The sequence below is a fragment of the Peromyscus maniculatus genome, chromosome 2 (assembly GCF_049852395.1).
Source record: "Peromyscus maniculatus bairdii isolate BWxNUB_F1_BW_parent chromosome 2, HU_Pman_BW_mat_3.1, whole genome shotgun sequence".
NCBI classification, from domain to species: Eukaryota; Metazoa; Chordata; class Mammalia; order Rodentia; family Cricetidae; genus Peromyscus; species Peromyscus maniculatus.
Genome location: NC_134853.1, coordinates 128,637,158 through 128,644,012, shown reverse-complemented (window position 1 = coordinate 128,644,012; position 6,855 = coordinate 128,637,158).

Genomic DNA, 6,855 nt, shown 5'->3' with positions numbered 1-6,855 from the left:
GGCCCACAGAAGCACCCTAGTAAGGCCTTACTCCAGTCAGAAAGTCTGAGTTTGCTTTACCCAGCAGGGCTGCATAATGGGATAATTTGGCCAAAGACATGATTACACTTGGCTGTACAGTGTGCTTTGATCTTGAAAGGGGGAGGTCTTTTGCCTCTCCCCTTGCTAGTATATAAAAAACTCATTAGAATAAATCTTGAGGCGGCTGGTTATTAACCCAGGGCCCTCCCAAAGCTATCCCGTGTCTCGGTCTTTCTCTCCATCTCCATCTATATTTCTAATACTTCCTCATTCCTCTCTCCTCCCCTCAAGAATCCTTCGACAGGTCGGAGTTGGACTCCCACATGATGGACTGGTTCATTAGAGCCATTAGAGATGTTTGGTCATCACCAGTAGAGGTCTCCATGGATACCAGGCCAGAGGGCAACAGAGGAGGGACAAGCTCTATTGAGGGATCGAGGTGTGAGGAAAGCAGTGTACGATGTCCAGTTGACTGGGGCTGATAGACTCTGCCCTGTTGTGTGATATTTTGTATGTGTTCTGACAAATAAAGCTTGCCTGGAGATCAGAGGGCAGAGCTAGCCACTAGTTAACTACAGAGGCCAGGAAGTGGTGACATACACCTTTAATCCCAGCACTTGGGAGGTGGAGACAGGAATATAAGGAGGGTGGAGACAGACTCTGGCCCATTCCGTCTGAGGGTTCATAGAGACAGGATCACCCATTTGGTCTGAGCATTGGTAGAGCTAAGAAGTCTCTGGCGGCTGCTGCTCTGCTTCTCTGATCTTTCAGCTTTCTCTCAATATCTGACTCCAGGTTTTTACTGTTAAAACTAATTAAGATTGCGCTTCACTGCCCACCAGAGGCCTCAGGAAGAACTGGCCTCATCAAGGACCTGAGACTGGCATGGAGCTTCAGCAGCTTCGCTGAGCCTGTGTGGACCAGGGTCTTTATGAGGTAGGAGAAAGTGTAAAGTAGGAGAGTAGCCTGAGGTAAGAGCAAAGCAGAGAAAGAGGTCTGTCTCGGTTACTCGAAGGCAAACATGGCTAGATTTATGTCAAGCTCTCCTAAAACAGCCAAGTTCTGTGCTAATGAACTTCTGGAAGTCTTTGAAACCTGAGGAGCAGTTCACAGAAGGCCTCCATGATAAAATCATACAAGCGTGGAAGATGAAGCCTGTCCAAAGGGTGGGCAATTACCCCTCTAGACTAAGGTATCTCTCTGCTACAAGAGTGTGGAGATGGTTTGCCAGCAAGGGCCTTCCTCAGAAGCCAGGTGTAGTGGATGGAGAGGCCGGCCGGCTGCAGCTAGAGCCTCAGTGCCAGCCCAGAGCTTCCCTGGGAGGCAGCCCAGAGGGAACCAGCATGAACGCAAGTGAAGTAGGGAGGGCGGGACTTCACTCACCATTAGCTCTGAGCCGCCTGGGAAGTATGAGGCAGCCTCACCAAGCTCATGGGGTGGGGAAATGCAGGGGGGCTTCATGGAAGAGCTCCAGGGTGTGTGTCCCACTTAGGGTTTCTATCGCTGTGATGAAACACCATGACCAAAGAGCAAGTTGGGGAGGAAAGGGTTTATTTGACTTACACTTCCACATCACAGTCCATCACTGAGGAAAGCCAAGGCAGGAACTCAACAGGGCAGGAACCTGGAGGCAGGAGCTGATGCAGAGGCCATGGAGGAGTGCTGCTTACTTGCTTGCTCCCTGTGGCTTTCTCAGCTTGCATTTTTATAGAACCTAGGACCACCAACCCAGGGATGGCACCACCCACAATGGCCTGGGCCCTCCAACATCAATCACTTACTAAGAAAATGGCCACAGGCTTGTCTGAAGCCCCATCTTATGGAAGCATGTTCTTTTTCTTTTCTTTCTTTTTCTTTTTTCTTTTCTTTTCAAGACAGCGTTTCTCTGTGTCGACCAAGCTGTGCTGGAACTCACTCTATAAACCAGGCTGGCCACAAACTCACAGAGATCTGCCTGCTTCTGCCAGTGCTGGGATTAAAGGCCTGTGCCACCCCTGCCCAGCTGGAAGCATTTTCTTAATTGAGGAATTGAAGTTCCCGCCTCTCAGTTAACTAAAGCTTGTGCCAAGCTGACATGAAACTATTGAGCACAGTATGGAAGTGGAGCGGTCCAGAGAATGGCTGAGGGCTGTGAAACGCTAAGGGAGTGTCTCCTATCTATGCAGCTGTACCCAACATGGATGTGCTGGTTTTGATGGCGTTGGCTGTCTCCGGAGCTCTGTAAAAGCTGATCGTGCCTGTCCCTCCCCTTCACCTCCCTCGTGTCCCCTGGTTTAAATCCCTACTTTCTGCACAACCATATCTCACAGGTGATCTCCGACCCTCGTGAGTGTTGTGTGGAACCTCATCGACTGCTTAGCATCATGGTCTTTTACACACAGCACACATCGCCTGGTCTGTCCCTAGTCTGTGGTTTGATGAGAATGTTCCCTGTTAGTCTCTGGCATTTGAGTATTTGGTCCTTGTCTTAGTTAGGGTTACTATTGCTGTGAAGAGACACAATGGCCATGGCAACTCTTATAAAGAAAACTTTTAAGTGGGGTGGCTCGCTTACCGTTGCAGAGGTTCAGTCCATTATCATCATGACAGGGAGCGTGGCGGCGTGCAGGCAGGCGTGGTGCTGGAGCTGAGAGAGCTACATCTTGACCAACTGACACACTGGGCGGTATCCTGAGCATAGGAAACTCAAAGCCCACCCCCACAGTGACACACTTCCTCCAACAAGGCCACACCCACTCCAACAAAGCCACATCTCCTAAAAGTGCCACTCCCTATGAGATTGTGGGGGCCAATTACATTCAAATTAACACATTCTACTCCCTGGCCCCCATAAGCTTGTAGCAATATCAAAATGCAAAAATACATTTAATCCAACTTCAAAAGTCTCCATAGTCTATCACAGCCTCAACATTGTTTTAAAGTCCAAAGTTTAAAGTTGCTTGAGGTTCATGCAATCTTTTAACTGTAATCACCTATAAAAATAAAAAAAGCGGGCTGGAGAGATGGCTCAGCGGTTAAGAGCACTGGCTGCTCTTCCAGAGGTCCTGAGTTCAATTCCCAGCAACCACATGGTGGCTCACAACCATCTGTAATGAGATCTGGTGTTCTCTTCTGGCCTGCAGTCATACATGCTGTATACATAATAAATAAAATAAATCTTTAAAAAAAAAAAAAGAAAAAGAAACTGAAATTGAGGCCTGATCTCTGAGAAGACTGAGCAGCCTGTTACAGCGTCTGCTTGGTCCTTTCACAGCATACTTCTTTTTCTTGGGCTGGTTCCACTCCGTTAACAGCTGTCCTTGGCAGGTATCCCAGGACTCTGGCATCTCTAACATCTTGGGATCTCTAAGGCAATCCAGCAACTTCACACGCTTCACACAATGGCCTCTCTACTAGGCCTTCATTCGGGGACATCCCTGACACATGCTTGGCTTCAGCAGCCTTATTCCATAACTCCTTTCTTCTATCCTTAACTCTAAACCCAGAGTCATGTGGGCAAAGCTGCTAATTCTGCTCCTTGCTGGGGCTGGAACATGTGCCCCTCCCCCTTTCAATTACATCCTCACCAGTTTTCTTTCATTGACTAAGCCTGGCTGTCCTTGGACTTGCTTTGTAGACCAGGCTGGCCTCCAACTCAGAGATCCACCAGCCTCTGCCTCTGGGGTGCTGGGATTAAAGGTGTGCGCCACTATACCCAGATCTAAGGTTTTCTTTAGTTCCTTTCCACACGTTGGAAACTTAGCTGGTCAGGATCTTGCCCTGAGGTCACCACTCCCTTTATTCCATTTCTTAATGTTTATCTCCTTAAACACAGGATTTAGCACTATTCTACTTACAGGTGTTCTTTTTCTTCTCAAAATTTACTTTTTGTAATTTACCTCCTCAGCTTTCTCCTTTTCATTATAAATCTTCATTAGAGTTACCACTAATATTCACACAACAGTATATACTAGGCTGTTTTGAGATTTCTTCTGCCAATGGAACTAATCCCAAAATTGTTCACTAATAGAACTCCCTGGTTTTGTCATTGTTATATTGATTGTGGCCTGAGATCTTTTTTATTTTTTATTTTTTTATTTTTTTATTTTTTTTTTTTGAGACAGGGTTTCTCTATGTGGCTTTGTGCCTTTCCTGGAACTTGCTGTGTAGACCAGGCTGGCCTCGAACTCACAGAGATCCACCTGCCTCTGTCTCCCGAGTGCTGGGATTAAAGGTATGCGCCACCACCACCTGGCTTGTGGCCTGAGATCTCTTCTGACTCCCAGTCACTTTGTAGCTGATCAAGGTGGAGGATATTACGAGTCACAGGCCACAGATCTTCCCTAATGAACTATTATGAATCATTCCTAACTGGCTCTAAATTTAATCCGCATCTATGACTTTCTCCTTGTGTTAGATTTTCTTTCTGTTCTGAACCATATTTCTCTAACTGGAAGGCAGTGGGCACAGAACCTGCTCTTGAATCTCCTAAGGACACAGGCAAAGCTCCTCTTCCGTCCACTGTTTCCCACTTTAGGGAGCAGCAAGAGGCAGCCGTTGGGCACAGGTTTTATCTTTACATTTGAAAACAGCCAGATTCTTCTAGCATGTCAGAGGCAGCAGGGTGGCAGGCATCAGTCTGTACTTGATGCCAAGGAGGGCTGGCAGGCCTGAGTCAGGCTGGCTCCATCTGGAGGCTGCAGGGCACTGACAGCTGGAGCCCTGGGCTTGTTCCAAGTGGGCATTGGGTCACTAGAGAACAGTGTAGCCTGTCTGCACTTCTTTTTTTGTTTTCTTTTTTGTCTTTCAAAACAGAGTTTCTCTGTAGGCCTGGCTGTCCTGAAATTCTCTGTAGACCAGGCTGGCCTTGAACTCAGAGATCCATCTGCACTGCCTCCTGAGTGGTGGGATCAAAGGTGTGCACCCTCCACAAGGTGCCTGTTTGCACTTCTGATCAGGTCATTCTTGTTTCCAGTTGCTTCATGTGTTGAGTCTGGACCCCATGCTGAGCATCTGTTCCAGCCCTGCGGCCCCTCCTGCTGAGGTGCAGCCCATTTCCTCTGGGAATGCTTCTGCTAGACAGGTTCAAGCTTGAACCTGGGAGAGGCACATCTGGTGGGCATGCAGTGAAGCCAGGAAACTTGTGTTTCCAACAGTTTCCAGGTGGGGAAAACCAGTTGGAGACACTGCAGCTAATGGCTTATGCCTACCTCCCACCCCGCCCCGCCCCCTTTTGTCCCCAGATGTGTGAGCTCCAGTGTAACACCTGTTTAGAGAAGCCTCTGGGGGACACTGCCAAGTGAAGGTGCAGATGTACAAAAGGTGCCAGGAAACAAACAAACAAACAAACAAACAAACAAAGCAGCTTTCTGGAGGGCTGAAGCCACCCCATTCCCCCTGACCCTCAGGGACCCACCAGTGAGCAGGCTCCCCCACAGGCACCTGCCTTACTGAGTGTTGTACCATGACTGCCTCAGCCAGCCAAGCCCTGCCCCTGGGTGTTTCTGCTCTGAGATGTATCTGAAAGGCTGCTGTTGTACACAAAGCATGCAGCCCGACATCCCTCAACCTTCACGTGGTTAGTCACCAAAAGCCACGGTTACAGACAGGTCTAGCTAAGAAAATATGCTTTGTGGATAAAGATGGCACTTTAAACGCTGCTCGGGGTGACTTAAGGGCAGACTGAGCACCTGCACTTAGTGTCCACACCAAAGCTGGGGGGGGGGGACGGACGACAGTGAGATGGCCCAGTGGGTAATGGTGCCCGGCACCAACCCGATTCTGAGTCCCAGGAGCCCACATGGTGGGAAGAAAACAAACCGTTACAAACCATCTTTGTCCTCCACACGTGCATCATGGTCCATGTGTCCCTCCCCCTCACAAACTTAAAACAATGGACGGTAAGAGGGTGGCTCAGTGGGTAATGGCACTTGTCAAGCCTGATGACCTGAATGGATCACTGAAACCCACACAGTGGAAGGAGAGAACCGACTCCTGCCAAGTGTCCTCTGACCTCCACAGTCTGCTCCCCCCTTGTCGTCTCCCCAGACTCCCGAATCTCCCTTTTATTTATAGCTTGTACAGTGAGTAGGCCTGGAAAAGAGGACTCAGACACACCGTTAGGACTAATGTCCTGGAGTAACACACTCCAGAGCTGAACCTGTCCTCCTTTTTTACATGAAGAAAATGAGGTCCCAAGACGGGAGGCACTTGCCCAGGATTTGCAGTGAGGCCCATGCTGAGCCCAGCGATCCACCCCTCCCACATGGCTTCCAACACCAGAGCTTACAAGCCTCGGGTGGAATAGGTCTGCAAGTGCAGCGTGAAGCAGGACTCCAACCTCGCCTCACTGAACATCTGTCCCTGCACACAGTCAATAATTAACATGTTCATCTGCAACACCATTTGTCAATTTTTTTTTTTTTACATCAATGGGTCTGTTTAACCTGTTTATCGATCTATTTGGCTACCCCAGAGCTAATATCATACTAGCTTAACTGCCACTGCTCTGTATACACACTGGCATCTGGTACATAAGTCTGTGACTCAGGGATTTCAGAATTGACTCAAGTTCTGCTAAGCAGATATTACAATTTCAATTAAACTTACAAAATTTTTTTTTAAATGGGTATCTGAACATCAAGTCTTCCTATCCATCATCATAATACAGGTCTTTACTGACTTTCAGTGAAGCTTAATGGTATTCTCCATTGTTACAAATTTGAGATTAAATCCTACTTTGGGGAAGGGATGTGCTTTGTTGCTATTACATTTCTTTGTGGTTTTGGAGAGTGTACCCAGGGATTCATGCATTCTATGTAAGTACTCTGTCCCTGAGAGACACCCTACCCTAGG